Below are 16,282 nucleotides of genomic sequence, written 5' to 3' on the forward strand. Positions count from 1 at the left end.
CTGCCATAACTTTGATATTAAGAACTCTCTTTTAGTTCAGCATTGTGCAAATATGATTCCCATTGTGTGTCAAAGATAATACAACGATTGAAGTGACATATCAAGCTCAGGACTTAGTGGACACAGCAGAGGCAGCGAAATGAAGAACAAAGTAAATATATTTAAACTTGATATTGAGCTCTTGTTTTCATTTTGTTACATGTATGAACATTAAAGAAGGGTGAGTGAGTGACGCTGCTTTTAACAATATTCCAGTTATATCACGGCGTGTCAGCTTTATAAGTGAGGAAAGCCCGAGGTGATGCAGGTCTCAGACGTTTACCACTTCAGTGAAACCCACGAGCACGGGTATGGTGCTGACAAACCTAGAAACATGATCGGGGCGAACCGGGATTCGAACCCACAATCAATTCAATCATAGGTTTCTGGCGTGCCAAAGGGAAGCAACTTTGCACAGCGAACCGCGTCGCCTTAGAGGACTGGGCCACCCGTGCCCCCACACTGAAGAAGAAAGGTCATGTTAACTTATTACTCATTTTTGAGAAAAGACATCTTACAAATAGATTATGAAGTGATATAAGACGCATGTAAAGTGGTCAAGCTAAGGCTGTCTACTACACGGACGGACCGCCTCCGTGGTCTCGTGGTAGAGCGTCCGTCCGGAGAGTGGAAGGTACTGGGTTCGATCCCCGACCGCGTCATACCAAAAGACGTTAAAAGATGGTACTTGTTGTTACCCTGTCTGGCGCTCGGCATTACGGGGTTAAAACAAGGACTGGTCGGCTCGGAGTCAGTATACTGTGTCTGAGTGGGGTATTCATGTTAAACTGCGGCATGGTATCTCAGTGTGCTAGCACTATACATCGGCATCAGTCCGGACTAGTACAAGTAGCCACATACACACACGTGCATGCACGTCGCTATATAAGTGCAATAATCTTGGACGCGACGTTAAACCCCATTTCACCTCACCTCACTAAATGGACGTTTAACCGTAACGACTGTCTGAGGATTGTACGACGCATCTCTCGCCCCTCCGGCACAGATCATGTATTTTAACGTCGTCTTCTCAAACTCAGTAAATTCCATTTACATTTAAATACGAACACGTGTAACAGGTGAAGCAAGAGGACGCCAGATTCAACAATCTCGACGTCAACATAACGCGTTTTTAGCTTGTCGACGATATGGTCGGCATGTGACAAGATCAGCTTAAATATGAGGGGGATATCCAATTTGAGTCATTCACTCTCCATCTACAGAGTCACTAACAGGAATTGCAAGTGCCTGCTTCCTTTCTCACACCCAACTGCAATATCTATCACAGGAGGAACTCGTTCTGGGAAAACGTTTTTGACTAAACAAATACCGGAAGAATACTCGCCTTATTCGAATTCGAAGCAAGCAGGAATAATAACAGGAGAAGTTTGCAAGATTTGTTTACTTGAAGACTGAAGCGAGTTGAATAAAAGACTCAGTTCAGCAAGAATACGTTTCAGTTACAGCCGTTTGATTCCATTTGAGACTGATGAATTGCTCACTAACTCAAAATCTAATAATTGCTACAAATTGCAAATGTCAACAATATGATGATCGTGTGTTAAACAATTGTTTTATTCGGGTGTCCAAAATTATGAGACAAACCATCAGAGTTGGTCTGTCCAATTCATGTCGCTGTGCACATTTTGGTTTTGTTGCAATTATTAGATTTTGAGTTAGTGTGCAATTCATCGGTCTCAGACGGAATCAAACGGACTGTAATCCTCAACAGTGACATGAGCAAGGTCTACTCTTGGAAGATCGTGTGCTTAGATCTCCCCGTCTCCTATTTCACTCAGATGAAGAAATGTCTCTGAAAAAATCTCAACATTATTTTTCTAAAGAAGCATACTTTAAATCCTTAAAACACCCAAACCGTGGAGTGTATCTTCTATATTTGTGGTCCTCACTCACACATCTTTAACATGATAGAATTAGAACTATAGAACATGACAGACAGTATTTGTCTGTGTAAGGGTTTCCCCGAGTTATTGGTAGAAACTGTACCTCATCGAAACATATGGACAGATATTCCGCAGGACTTTGCACTGCAAACACGAAAACGTCGTTTTTTTCCGTATATGGTCATTGGACGGAAAAACGACTAAAAATTCATTAAAATTAATTAATTGGTGAGCGTCTAGAAAGTGTGCAGAAAAGGGTCGAGTTTTTCAAGCGTAAAATGGACGGAAAAACGATGCTTTTTGCTCCGGATCCGCCTTGTACAACTGGGGGGGGGGAACTATTTTATTCAGGGATGGCCTATTAAAGTTAGCAGTAAGTCAAGGCACCATGCGTGTATATGATCTGTTATTATATGTGTTTAAATTACGGTTTGGGGCGTTAATAAAATACTCTGACGCAAGTATATTCTATTCAAATCAATTGGATAATTGAATATGCTTTCTTTTACATATTACATAACAGCACTGCACAACATTTGAACAGTTGCAGTAACACACTACGGTAATCACATTAAACACCATTTTCAACTCTACAGTATTTCAGTATTTCAGTTTTATCACGGTGTACAGACTGATGTGGGATTAAAATCCGAATTGGTTCAGGCCATCCAACGGGTGTTCGGGAAAAGGTGAGCGTATCCTGCCACACAATTGGCACCCGTCACAAACACATGTAAGGACAAGTCAATTGTTCACCTGAACAAAGCACGGAAACACACAATGATGCCCGTCCTCACTTTTACCGAGCATGTAAATTATATTGTCCGTCAAAAACATGGACGAGTATAAACAATATGTTCATTCACGTAATACAAAATGTATTGACTCGGAGCATTATTGTTAATCACAACGTATAGACTCAGCATGCAGTTGAACTCATCACCCATCCCATTATTGATAATCCTTCTTGAAGATCTATGAAATCAGAAGCTGCAACACTTTATGTTTTAATTGGCATTTCATAACTCAGTTTTATTTGCACGGATCACTATGGAAGGGACATTGTCGCGTTGTCGCATTGTCGCCCTTACAAAAACAAGCAAAACGTGTCAAAATTAACAAAAGCGCGACAATTGGCCATTTGTGGCATTGTCGCGTGTTTGCATTGTCGCTCTTTGAATAATCCTTTTCTTTATTTTACAAAAGGGCGACGATGCCGTAACGCGACATTTTCAAGGTCAAAATATGTCTCGTTGTCGCATTGTCGCCCCATCACAAATGTGTATAAAAGGCGTAAATTTTAGTTAATGTTACAGTTAGGAATCGGTAACCAAGTTACATCTGTCGTAGAAGTTCAACCTGATACATGTAAGTCTTGAAATGAAAACACAAGTCCGTCCGCGAGTCCATAACGTTTTATTGTGAGCTCTTCTCTAAAAGTGCTTAGTGTTCGACTCCCAGTTCCAAACACGTAGTACCTCCTCAATAATCCACATACCTCCAGTGCAGTGGTCTTCCGGAAGATCTAAGTCTTGACTGCATTAGACAACTGACGATTGCACGCCTGACCTGCGACCTCGTTGCAACCCTCATGAGGTGTTTGCCGAAGGGAGAGGGGTAGGAAATGTGTGCTCCAGCCCAGCGCAGAGCTCGCGACACACTGTATACTGAATGTTGTCTACAGTATATTGCAGTTGATATACTGTATACTGCATGTGATACTTATTAGCGGAAATGTTACAACTTTCAAGATTCAAGATTCAATTTGCATATATTTCATATACAACAGACCGCCGTCATATATCACTGGAATACTGCTGAGAGCGGCGTTAAAACAATTTGTTTTCATAATGGAGCGCTGCAGTCATTTAAAATAGAACCGTAAACATATGTAGAACCAACTCACTCACTCTGTTTCGAATATTCAGCAGAAAATATATTATTAACCAGGTCTTTGGGAAGAGATATCAGATTTTTATAAGCAGTCACAGGGATGATAAAGGACCCCTCGCTGATTAGGTTCAGGTTTACTTAAGAGCAGAGTTGGCCATGTTAGATGATATAACCAAAATCCAGGAGCTCCGGCGGGGGGCAAGCTGGTCTTGTTAGTGTATGTTATGAGCTGTGGCGTTGACCCAAGAGAATAATGTAAAAAATGAGACCAACTCAAGTCTATAATGATTGGGTAAGTCTAGATTTCCACAGCCCTAGCCTGAAATTAAGAATTGTTCTAGGCTCCATTTTAATTGTATTATGTTCATTTTGTGGACATGGACCAACCAGGAGAGAAATTGATGGAATATTAATATCACATGTTACCACTGATCCAGTTAAATTCATCACACAATAATATATTAGTATTTGACATTACGGCATTTGATTATTAGGGCATGCTCATGTACATGTTCACTGTAGTAATGTACACACCAGTCAACTTGATTATAATTTTTATTATAATGTAGCGCGGCATCAACGATTACTTTATGATATCCTCACTTGTCATCGATGTATTGACATCGAACAATGGACGACAATTCGAAATTCTTATAAATAGCTTCAATAGGGACAGCGCCGGTGTCAGTACAATTTTCCTAGTTAAAAATATGTCTCTACAAAATATAATCTGAAGCAGACAAAAACAATATTTTTTTATTAATGCTTACTTTCATGGATAGAATTGAGGCAATCTAGGCTTGTCAAATCGTTCTAGACTTGAGCTGGATTCCTTTTAAATTTATTCTCTATGGTCTGGGAGACGAACGGGCGTCAGTATCGCATGGAGAACTGGGACAGCCTGAATCATTGTAATCGGATATGTTGTGGAGTTTCGGTTTTGGGCTGTTTGATGAATAGAACAAGGGCTCACGAACAAGGGCACAATGTAGAGATTAAATCATTACCACCTCTCTTTATATCAGATATGTTATTGTGATTTGAAATCTCTTTTGGAGAATTGCGAGTTATGTATACTCTGTATTCTTTCGTCATGGTAGCATATATATTTTCTATGTTGCTTTTTGAATTATCCACAAATAATGATACCTACAATGTAAACCTCTCTTTGGAGATATACAATAATACTACTGAAGGGCATATCTGAAAAATGGGACTTATCGACATATATTTCTTTCTTAAATACTACCCGTTACCGGCATTCTGATCATTATATTATACTTTGTACAGTTTAAAAGTCAAATAATGGCAAATTGTGTATCTTTCTACATTTTGAATTAATTATAATTTCTGCAATAAAACCTTAGCATCAGATAGTGATATAAACGAATATGATCTATACTGTGATAAATGAATTATCAATTTCGTATTATGAATAAGATAAACAGAAATATGATAGTAAAACAAATTATTTTAAACTGTTCGTGTGAGTAGGTAACGAGAGATCTAGGCAACTCACTAACGTAGCCATTTGTGAAAAATGAAATATTAAAAGTTTAGGGGGTTGAACATGTACATTGAATGACAGGGAAGAAAGCAACGCAATAATTAAATTATGAATGCAATAATGTTATAAATATAACAAAAAATATAGAAATATAAGTTTAATTTATCATTGTTGGAAGGTGTTTAATAATAGATTTTGTTTGTTTGTTGTTTAACGCCGCACTCAGCAATATACCAGCTGTATGACGGTGGTTCGTAAATAATCCAGTCTGGACCAGAGAATCCAGTTATTGACATCAAGAGCACCGATCTACGCATTTGGGATACGATGACATGCATCAGCCAAGTCAGCGAGCCTGACCACCCGATTACGTTAGTCGCCTTAGTACAAGCATTGGTTGTTGAAGGCCTATTCTGACACGGATCTTCACGGGTATTTTTTCAATAACAAGGTACAATGAAATTCTGTATATGTCCATAATAAGTGTGTATAAGTAAATGGATAATATATCCATACACGCCAATTAAATGGCTGCATATGGTTCTTTGATGAACTCTTTTACAAGTCTATATTTCAAGACATGTATTTGACATTCATAATAACTCCACAATAGCTACACAATGGCGACAAAACGGTACCAGCATCACAGATATCTATATAATTACTTTTAAGTTAAATCATGTATCTTAATAGTAAATTAGAAGGATTAAAAATATACACTTCCGCCATTTTGGGGTTTTTTTTCGTTTGGAGAGAGGAGTAGTGACAGTAGTGACTGGTATCTGATGGGTGCAAACAGGTGTCGAGTGGCTGTCTCAGATGGCTCTAATTTCGTAGCTCTAAAGATCACGACGGCGATACAGACCGTGATGTAGTTTGTCTCACAGTCCCTGAACCATATTATTTTCCCTTCCGCCCAGGCCTTACTGCAATGCCATAGCCCCAAATGAAACAAGCCTAGATGTTCAACGGGTTCAGGCTGAAATTTCCATCTCACTTGGGCTCCTTTTGAATTTAAATATAGTTTCTCGTTTTAATTAAAATAATGTATTTTCAGAGACTAAGCGTTTGTCTAACCGTCAAGTACAACTATCCAAAAGATCCCATGCATGTCTATATTTCTTCAGACAGACTCTCCATGTTCATATCTATATGTATCAAAAGACAAATGAATTAAATAATACAGCACTGGTGAATAGTTTATATGCGCACGTAAGCGTCGATCTACAATATCCTTTGCGCAAAATACATATATACTGATGAATTAACGTAGTAATACTACGCAAATATATGCCCAGATGTATACATAAGTTTCATCTCGTGATCTTTATTCGTGCTTTTAGCTCTTTTTCTACATTATATTATTGGGTGTTACATCACACCAGAAAGCCAGGTCTAAATTCAAGTCATAATTTCATGGTCCGTCTTGAATGTTGGAAACCAATATCCCAACATGGCTGAATATTGCTAAACGTGGTATTTACCCGATTACTCACATAATTATTCCATTTTCTTTGTGCACGTTCTACAATCATCTACGATCACTATCTATAAGGAGGTATATCTATATTCATTCAAATGTCCATACATATATGTCCACATACATATGTATTAAGCAAGTCCCACATTCTTCCTTAAAAGATAAATGCTAAGCATTTCCTCTGTATGTATTTATATATGTAAAAATCGTTTTTATGTCAGCGCTGATGCAGTGCACGTACCACAGACCTGATGCTAGAATAACATCTAATCTTTGAAATGAACATATTTTACAGAAAAAAACCAGTTGTTAACAGTAGTTATAAAATATAACAAAAAGGAGCCAAGAGACTTTCTTCATATTGCCAAATTTTGGGCTTTATTGGACATATTTGTTTCGGGGTCTGTATGACAGACACACTTAGTCTTTAAAGTATAAAGATAAGTACATGTAAGTATAGATGTGGTATATATTCAAATATGTTTGTGATTAACCCGACCTTGAAAAATATTGAAGGGTGAGTGGTAACTATTTATGTCATTATTTCGAATTAGAATGATAGCACATCAGAAAAGCATGGCACTTTAATATACGTATCTTGTTAGCCCAATAGTGTTTTAAGTAAGAGCAACATGTATATCGAGAGTATAGGTTTGGTGCGTGACTTACCCCACATTACTGTCAGAAAGTGTGCATGCTCTGTTTATCGGGAATAAATGACATAAGGCGATTCATGCGGGTAAATACGATTTACTTCAGAACTAGTATAGATTACTTTAGGTTAGGAGAAAATGTAAGCAAGGTTCGTGCGAAGGGGGTTGTTTGGGCGGGTTTAAAGGATTCGGGTCCTGGCTTGGTCTTTGTATAGGACGTGTAGCTGGCAAATCCAGGTTTGACGTATCAATGACCAAAATGATGTCTGATGCAATTCTCTATTTTGACTTGTACCGTGTGTTTCCGTGCCTTTTCGGGTGAACAATTGGCTTTCCTTTACATGTGTTTGTAGCGGGTGCCACTAGTGGATCGGGATGAGCTCGCCTTTTTGCGAGCACCCAGTGTCATCATTTTATAAGGTGAATAATGAAACATGCATGCTCCTGGTGTTGTCGGAATCGTGCAGTTGGCGCTACTTTTGGCAAGGGTTTCTTGTGATGATGGGACGGACGGCTTATGTCGTTTTTGTCAACTGATATAATCAACTGTGATATAATGTCAGGGTATGGTCATGTAATTAAGAAACAAACGCGAGTGGGAGTTGTTTATTGTACGATAAACAACGACCACGACTCGTTTATTTCTTATATGAGATATCAACATTACGTACGACCGCGACAATGCCAGATAAATCCATTTTATGAACAGGAGGGTTTGAATTTGGTCTTTCCCGCATATTCTCCCAATACCGATTAACATTTCGCTCTCACTTTCTGATGCGATTGTTCGGGCATTGCATTTATCTACCTTCTCCTGCTACATCTATAAGGAACAACTCACTGGACACTTCCCTCTCACAAATAACATCAAAGTTACGACGTCCTCAAGTTGCGAGTGCATGTTCGAATCTCCATAAATGATAGAACAAGGTTTTATCGTGAAATAAATATCGCTTCCTTCTTCTTTGTTCTTTGCGATTTATCGCGTAGCTGTCTTATATCATCAAATGTCAATCTCTCATTGCTTTATCATGACGTATCCGTGTCATAACCAATCATGTAGCAATAGCATACACAAATATAGTTGACTTCGACATAGAATAGTGTCATGATACATAATTATCCTTTGGTGTGCAATATTCCCGGTTGATAAATCTAACATATGCTTACTTTTAAGAATAGCGACTATACATTTTTATATTATTTTATAAGGTCTCTGTAAAATAAAACAAATTTAATAATACAACTGAACCTAAATGTATGTTGTAATATCCTTAAGTTGCTGAGTGCGGCATTAGACCATAAACAAAACATAATATCTTTAGGAATTATGTTAATAATGTCGATGCTAAAAAATAATCTCCACAATATCCATACCTCTTTCTCTATGTTTAATGTGAAACATAATGACTCTTTTTAATGATCTGAAGGAATAATATTGACAATAATATCAAAATAATATCATCATTATTTATGTTACTTATCCTCAACTGAAGTAGTCCTCAACACTATACGTTCAGAGAAGAAACCCATGAACATATTATCAATGTAACATACATTAATGGAAATTAGATGAACAGTTGATTGAACAAATGATATTATTCGGTCGAACATCTATCAGCCAATACTACATTATTAAATTGTGAGACTACAGTGATTTTTGCAAGGCTACTCTCATAAATGTCATGACGCATTTGAGGCCAGGGTTCTTCTATACTCGCATTAATGTGCTGACTTATTATATGTCATGATTTACAGTATTCATGAAGAACATTTCACGTGGGACCAACAGAGGGAAATATGACTATCGACTATTTTTTTTATATTTAGCTGGCTCAAACGATCTATTGGTTTGATTTATTGTTATGGTATCCACAAAATAAGTAGGATCCGTTTTTTCCGTTTTTGTTGTTCTTTGTGTAACGCCGCACGTAGAAATATTCCAGTTATATGACGGTTGTCTGTAAATAATCGAGTCTGGACGAGACAATCCAGTGATTGATATCACGACCACCGATCCACGCAATTGAGATACAATGACATGCATGAACCAAGTCAGCGAGCCTGACCACCCGATCCCATTAGTCGCCTCTTACGACAAGCATAGTCGCCTATAACGGCAAGCATGGGTTGCTGTAAATCTATTCTTAACCGGATCTTCAAAGGTAAAGTGGGATTCAACTGATATGTTAAGATGAAATTAAACTGAATTATATGTGCTGTTTACATATCAAAGTTTGCCAAATTGTTACAAAATGTTTGGCCACAGCAAGGCTACGTATTCACAACAGATTGTGGTAGGCACAGTATAACTCATGAGTCTGGACTGAGGGAGGGCCGTATTCCTCCTTGTGGGTCACCTGCTTGGCAATATGGGACGGGAAAACTGCAGGGGATGAGGGCAGTTACGTTGATGGTACAGACAGATAACAGAGATCATTCTACAAATGTGAAACCTCATTCCACAAAGGAAGAGGAGAAAGCTGAAACTTGGTGAGATTTACAGAACAAAGGCAGTTATTTCTAGTTTCTTACTGACTCTCGAGGATACATTTAATAAAAATTCGTGTGTGGGACACGGCCACCAGTCACTAAATTTGGGTCGCAATCTTTCCGTCTTCTTTCATTTGTCATCTGAAATACCATCCCTTCGTGCACTTGTGCTTCCTGCTCAAGTTACCAAACACATCCTGTTAACGTACACGTGCAAGATATATATTACGCCGAGGAGAATTTACGATTACACGTTGATACGTCTAACTGCTGGCCTGTTACGCAATGTCATATTTTTTATCGCCAGGGATCACAGGTGTGATAACAGTCTCCCCCAAGAAGACGTCTGATTAAACTCTTTGCTTCGTCAATGCTTCGTCTAGCCACGGACATCAGCTGTCCTTTACACGCACATTTCAGCGCATTTGAAGCTACTGAGAATGCCCCCTGCAGAGTTCGACGAGCATTCTGTGGTAGCGCTCGCGGCGGTGTTGACCAGAGGCTATCAGCAGTATTTTTCCATATTTAGGTCCGTTGTGTGTGTGTGCGTGCGTGCGTGCGCGTGTGTGGGGGTGGGGGGTGGGGTGGGTGGGGGGGGGGGGGGGGGGGTGGTAGGGGGGGGGGGTGAGAACGGGGGGATAGATGATGGATTTAACAACAAGTAAGGTCATCTTCAGCGGGACGGTTTTCGTAGGCAATAGATGGATTAGCATATGAACTATGATTCTCTTTAGGTAGAAAAAGATCCACGATGTTCGACCTGGTAGAAGTGTGTAATCAAACCGCACAGCATTGGTCTTTGATTGACTGTGGCGTCAAAACAAACTCATTCATGTACTTGGTCTGAATGTTCATCTTAATTGTTATGGATAGTCACGGAGCCGTGATCCAGAGAACAGGGTGTCATTAGATAAAAATGAAGTAATAATAGGATTACCAGAAAAACGGGGTATAACACCCAAGCCAATAACCTCCCCTCAGGAACACCAGAGTGAGTCAGTACAAGATTGAAAACTGCCCCATAAGTATATATGACAGGTTAGTCGGGTATTGTTACTTGTATATGTGAAAACAAATTTATTTAAATTGATAGCAAAACTGATGAAAGTCACCAATAAACGTGTATAAGTGTTATATCGTCACTGCAAAAATAATGAGTGTTGTCTTTAGTATTAACATTCAAATACGTGATATCTGTATTAGCGATATTGTCTACGTTCCACCGGTGAGTAAGCGTTAGCCTTACTATCTCGTAGTATAAATGTTGCAAGAAATTGTATTTCTGATGACATCACGATACAGTTTTTTACGATGCATCACGTCTGCACCAGCGCTTGATAACAGCCTTGTGTTTGGATGTTTCAGTAGTTTAAATTGCTGTTCTTGATGTTGTTGAATAAACTTTGATACTATGAACAATATAAGGTTATATGAGAGTATGACTTTAGAATGGTAACATGCGTTAATGTATATCTGATATAAATATATATATACAATAGGATGACATAAATAGAACAATGAGTAGTACGTCCAGATTAGTGTATAGGCAACATTTAAAAGTAGATGAAAGAACACACTCGTCCGGAATACAATGTATAATTCTAGTGCACTTCCATGGGACTATATAGCATACAATAAGCTTTCGGGTCCCGTTTGGGTCGGTTTGGGTGGCAGCTTAGATATCCATAGAGTAGGTTCATCTCGGAATCTCCCATATAACTGGGGCTCCTCTTCAATTTAAATGGAGTTACTTGTTTCTTTCAAAACTATACAGTTTTAGGGACTAAGCATTAGTCTGAATAGATATCACAAGTTTGGAATTTGAAACTAATCTGTTTACAGTAACAGAACACTGTTTAAGTGTCATGTATAAATGAGAAAGTGGAATCCCGTCAATTAGGCGGACGAACCTTAAAACCATTAATAAACATTAAAATAAGCAATATCGGGAAAATGTATATGCATATACTATCTGGCGATAAACACCAAGAACCCCTTCTACAAAAATAAGTTTTAAAAGCCGGTTGATATTCTTTTGCGTATTTGACGATTTTATAACTTTCGAAAGTATAAATCCTTTTCCTATACTCAGACGTTCCTGAGCCTTGCGCTTTCCTAATTATTTTGACTAAAATTATTACCGTTATCATTGTATTTGTTAATGGGAAATACGCGCCGATCAAGTACGTGCCATAAACTAAAGCGACATTGTACGATTCCGAACTCATCACGAGACTGTGTTTATGAATCATTGTCAAATAGTGGTGACATATAGTGGAAACAATACGCGAAATCGCGCATGTACAGAACGGAAAATTTGGACAAGGCATTAAGCAATCCGCATGCGCAGAACGATTGATTTCAGTACTTCCGCTAAGCGCTTCGAGTACAGCGTCAAACTCGGGCCTGTAATCTAACACGCGAGAACTGACCAATGACATCTGAGAAGTAGGAATACCGGTAGACGCTGTTACCTGATTGACAATGCCAATCAAGAAAGGGAGGAGCTTGATGATATCGTTCTCTCCCAGTAAATTCCGATGTCAGATAACGACGTTATTTGGACGGAAAAACGATGGTTTGAAAGCGTCCAAATAACATCGTTTTTCCGTCCAATGACCATATACGGAAAAAAACGACGTTTTCGTGTTTGCAGTGTTGTGCGACGACTGGTCCATTCCATGAGACGAAGATGTGTTGCTTGCATCGAAACCAGAGGTGGACACACACGCTATTGATTTGTAAATTAACATTTAGGTAAATGTCCATGTTTTTTTTTATGAAATCACGCATTTTCTAAAGTCAGGAAATTAAACCATTTGAACACTTACGGGAGTCTTTTATCTGATGCAAACCGAAATTGTTTCAGATTTGGTAAAAAAACATAACTTTGCATTAGATCTTATTCAATGTCAAAGGAACTTTTGTTGTTCAGTGTAGATGTGTGTTCATTTTTACTATAAGGTAGCAATTCCAGAGGCCTGGGAGCCAAAAGCGAAAAGGCAGAGTTCTGACTCTTTGCTGAGCGTTGAGTTGCCGATTTTCCTCAACTGTTTTCATCCATGATGTTGACTGAAGCACAAAATCTTATTCAATGTCACGGGAACTTTTCTTGTTCAGTATATATCTTGGAAAACGATCATGGAGTGACTGTTTATGGATTCAATGTAATAGACTTAGTTCGTCATCTTATCTTGTCACACAATGGTGACAAACATGCTCCTGTTGGGATTCAATCAGTTCAAAAGTATGAGGGCCATGGAATATATAACCAGCCTAAGCTATTTATCAGATCTTAACGGTTGCATGTTTGTCACGTGCTGTGCACCAATTTATGTCACGTGCATAGACAAAGTTTCACTGAGGAAATTGTATTTGAAGTCACACACCTGATCTATAAAGATGGCAAGGGTAGATTCTGCCAAATTTTCGTCAAAAGTTGAATACAGGGCTGTTATTAGGTACCTCTACTTAAAAGGAAACCGGGAAAGGAGATACATGATGAATTGTCAGATGTTTATGGTGACAGTGCACCTTCGTATGCACAGGTCAAATTCTGGGTTGCAGAATTTAAGAGGGGTCGGGTGAACCTGGAAGATGAGCCACGCCCTGGCAGGCCTGTAGAGGTGACCAATGACCAAAACACGGGTTCCAAGTATTGCCTCATCCACCTTACTCACCAGACCTGGCACAAAGCGACTACTTTCTCTTCCCAAACTTGAAGAAAGAACTGCGTGGACGTCATTTCCGGTCCGATGATAAACTCACGACAGCAGTGGAGGGGTGGTTACATGAACAACCCCATGGTTTTTCTCACAACGGGCTTTTAGCTCTCACACATCGCTGGACAAAGTGCATAGACCTTAATGGTGATTATGTGGAAAAAGAAGAAGTGAGGAGCAGTAGCAAATAGGTTAGGCTGGTTGTATATTGAATGGCCCTCGTAAAAGCTCTTCCTTATACTGAGATGGTATTATTCCCGAGTGGATGTTCTAAGTTTATTAAGAAGAAACCAAGATTGGGAGTATCCTGTGCCAGAAAACAAATAAGGACGTTTACAAGAATTGTAAACCGATAAAGAGATAAAAATTATCAGCGTCCATCAACCAGTAGTTTGTATGGAGTTTTGTTTACAACTTGACTCAACTTGACATCAGACTCATTTTACATAATTATCTATTGAAAAGACTTGAGAGAAAATATTCCAGATCACTGAGCTTTGATCACCTCACAGGAAGTGATTTTGAATAACAGAATTCCGTCAAGTGATTCGATAAAATGTATCAAAAATATTTCTTGCTAACAATCCTTTCCTAAGATTTGGACTTATTTTCATACAGGACTGAAAAATAACAGTCACAAAATATATTTCTAAACGATCTGTTACTTTTTTCAATGAGATTTTAAATATTTTCATTCATTCTCTTATTTGTCGGAACAAGAAATAAGAAAAGTGATTTGATAATACCACCATCGCTCTTCCCTCAATCTCTTTTATTTACCAATCAAAATAGGAGGGCGTGGTTTTATCAACGTGGGGGCTCTTAGTGACAGAATTGTATTGTTCATGTTTGCACACATTTATTTGTCTGATGATCCTCTTGTGAAGCATGTCATGACTCATGGTGAAAACAAGGCATTCCACAGTTTTCTTAAACGAGCCAAGGATGTGGGACATAATCTCAATGTCAGTGTTGATTTTGTTGATAGTTCTGTACTACTAACAGTACCGAAAAAAATGTCAACCAAGCGAAGTACTCTATCAATTCGGCCCAGTTTTAAAGGAGAGGCTATCTGAACGTTTATGTGCAGTGTGTTGAGAAGATCAGCAACCCTGTGGAGGCCTTGGATGAAGTCGGCTAGCCTGAAAAGTGAAACAGAAGACTTTCTGTTTGCTGCACAGGACCAGTCACTCCCAAATCGAAACCGTCAGTGTGTGATTTTGCTTCAAAATGTAAGTATCAAATGTAGATTATGCAATGAATTTAATGAGATTGTCCAACACATTGTCAGTGGATGCCCCACTTTGGCACAAACACAGTATCTTAAGGGACATGATGGTGTAACTCCATCATTTTATTACCGTCTTCGCTATGCTTGTGGTGTTGATACAGAGGTCCATCCACGGTACGACCCGGAATATGTAGAGGGCGTCATGGAAAATGATAAAAACAGAATTCTTTGGAATAGGCCCGTTTACAACCTAAGACCTATCGGGCCAACAAACCTGATCTTGTCCTTTTTGATAAATCCATTGAAATCATTTATATTAGTGAATTGTCTGTCCCTTTTGACATTATTATGATTGACAAGATTTAGAGAAAACATGGCAAATATGCGGACCTCCCTTTCGAAATGTCACGCGTGGATCCCAAGTACCAAGTTGTCCGACTCCCCATTGTTCTCGGTGCATTGGGAGAGTACCTGGGTTTGCTGCCGGGAATATACTCTTCTGACAATCTGGGTAGTGCAGAAGGCTGCAGTGTTGGGGAGTCTTCACATTAGGTTCTGGGTGGGTTTGACTAGGCAGCGCTTCCCGGAGGAAGTCCCATTCGCTGTCGGGGCTGCGTGCAAAGGGGGCAAGGTCCCTGAGCTGATGTAAGCCTAACCAGCCTGACTGTGCCAGGATAACCCAAACCGTCTTTGCTTCATTTATTTTAACCTGTACATAATACTAGAACTTACCGATCCTCCCTCTTCTACCTTGCCAGTATAGTAGTATAGTAGTAGTAGTAGTAGTAAACTAGTGTCCAAAAGAAACGATACCAACTGTTTGCAACGACATAAAAGAAAAACTAAACAATGCAGAAGTTAAGGATTGGTGTTATGCTTTTGAGAAATCCTTTCACAACATCTGTACAAAAATGTCATTTCAATAAAATCTGTACAACCAATATGACAAGCCTTTAAAGATTGGTGGGGTCGAAAAATGAACATTTCGTTAGAGCACTGATCACAGAAACAACGGGAAATGTCACACCACACGTCTCAAAGTCAAGTCAGTAGCGGGTATGTCCACCGTGAGCATCAATACATGCCAGAACACGCCTACGGACTGATGACGTCAAACGTCTGATGACGTTGGGAGTGATGCGTTGCCATTTCTCGAGGAGACATCGTTCCAAGTCCTGGACGTTGACTGGAGGCACACGGCGACGTCGGATTTGCCGATCGAGGTGGTCCCATAAGTGCTCGATGGGATTCATGTCCGGTGAACATGCGGGCCATGGCAAAACCTGTACGTTGGCGTTGGCAAGGAAGTTCTGTGTCAATCTTGCTGTGTGTGGCCTTGCATTGTCATGTTGGAAAAGGA

Source organism: Haliotis rufescens, unplaced genomic scaffold (genome assembly GCF_023055435.1).
Source record: "Haliotis rufescens isolate VD_foot unplaced genomic scaffold, xgHalRufe1.0.p SCAF_167, whole genome shotgun sequence".
Taxonomy (NCBI): Eukaryota; Metazoa; Mollusca; class Gastropoda; order Lepetellida; family Haliotidae; genus Haliotis; species Haliotis rufescens.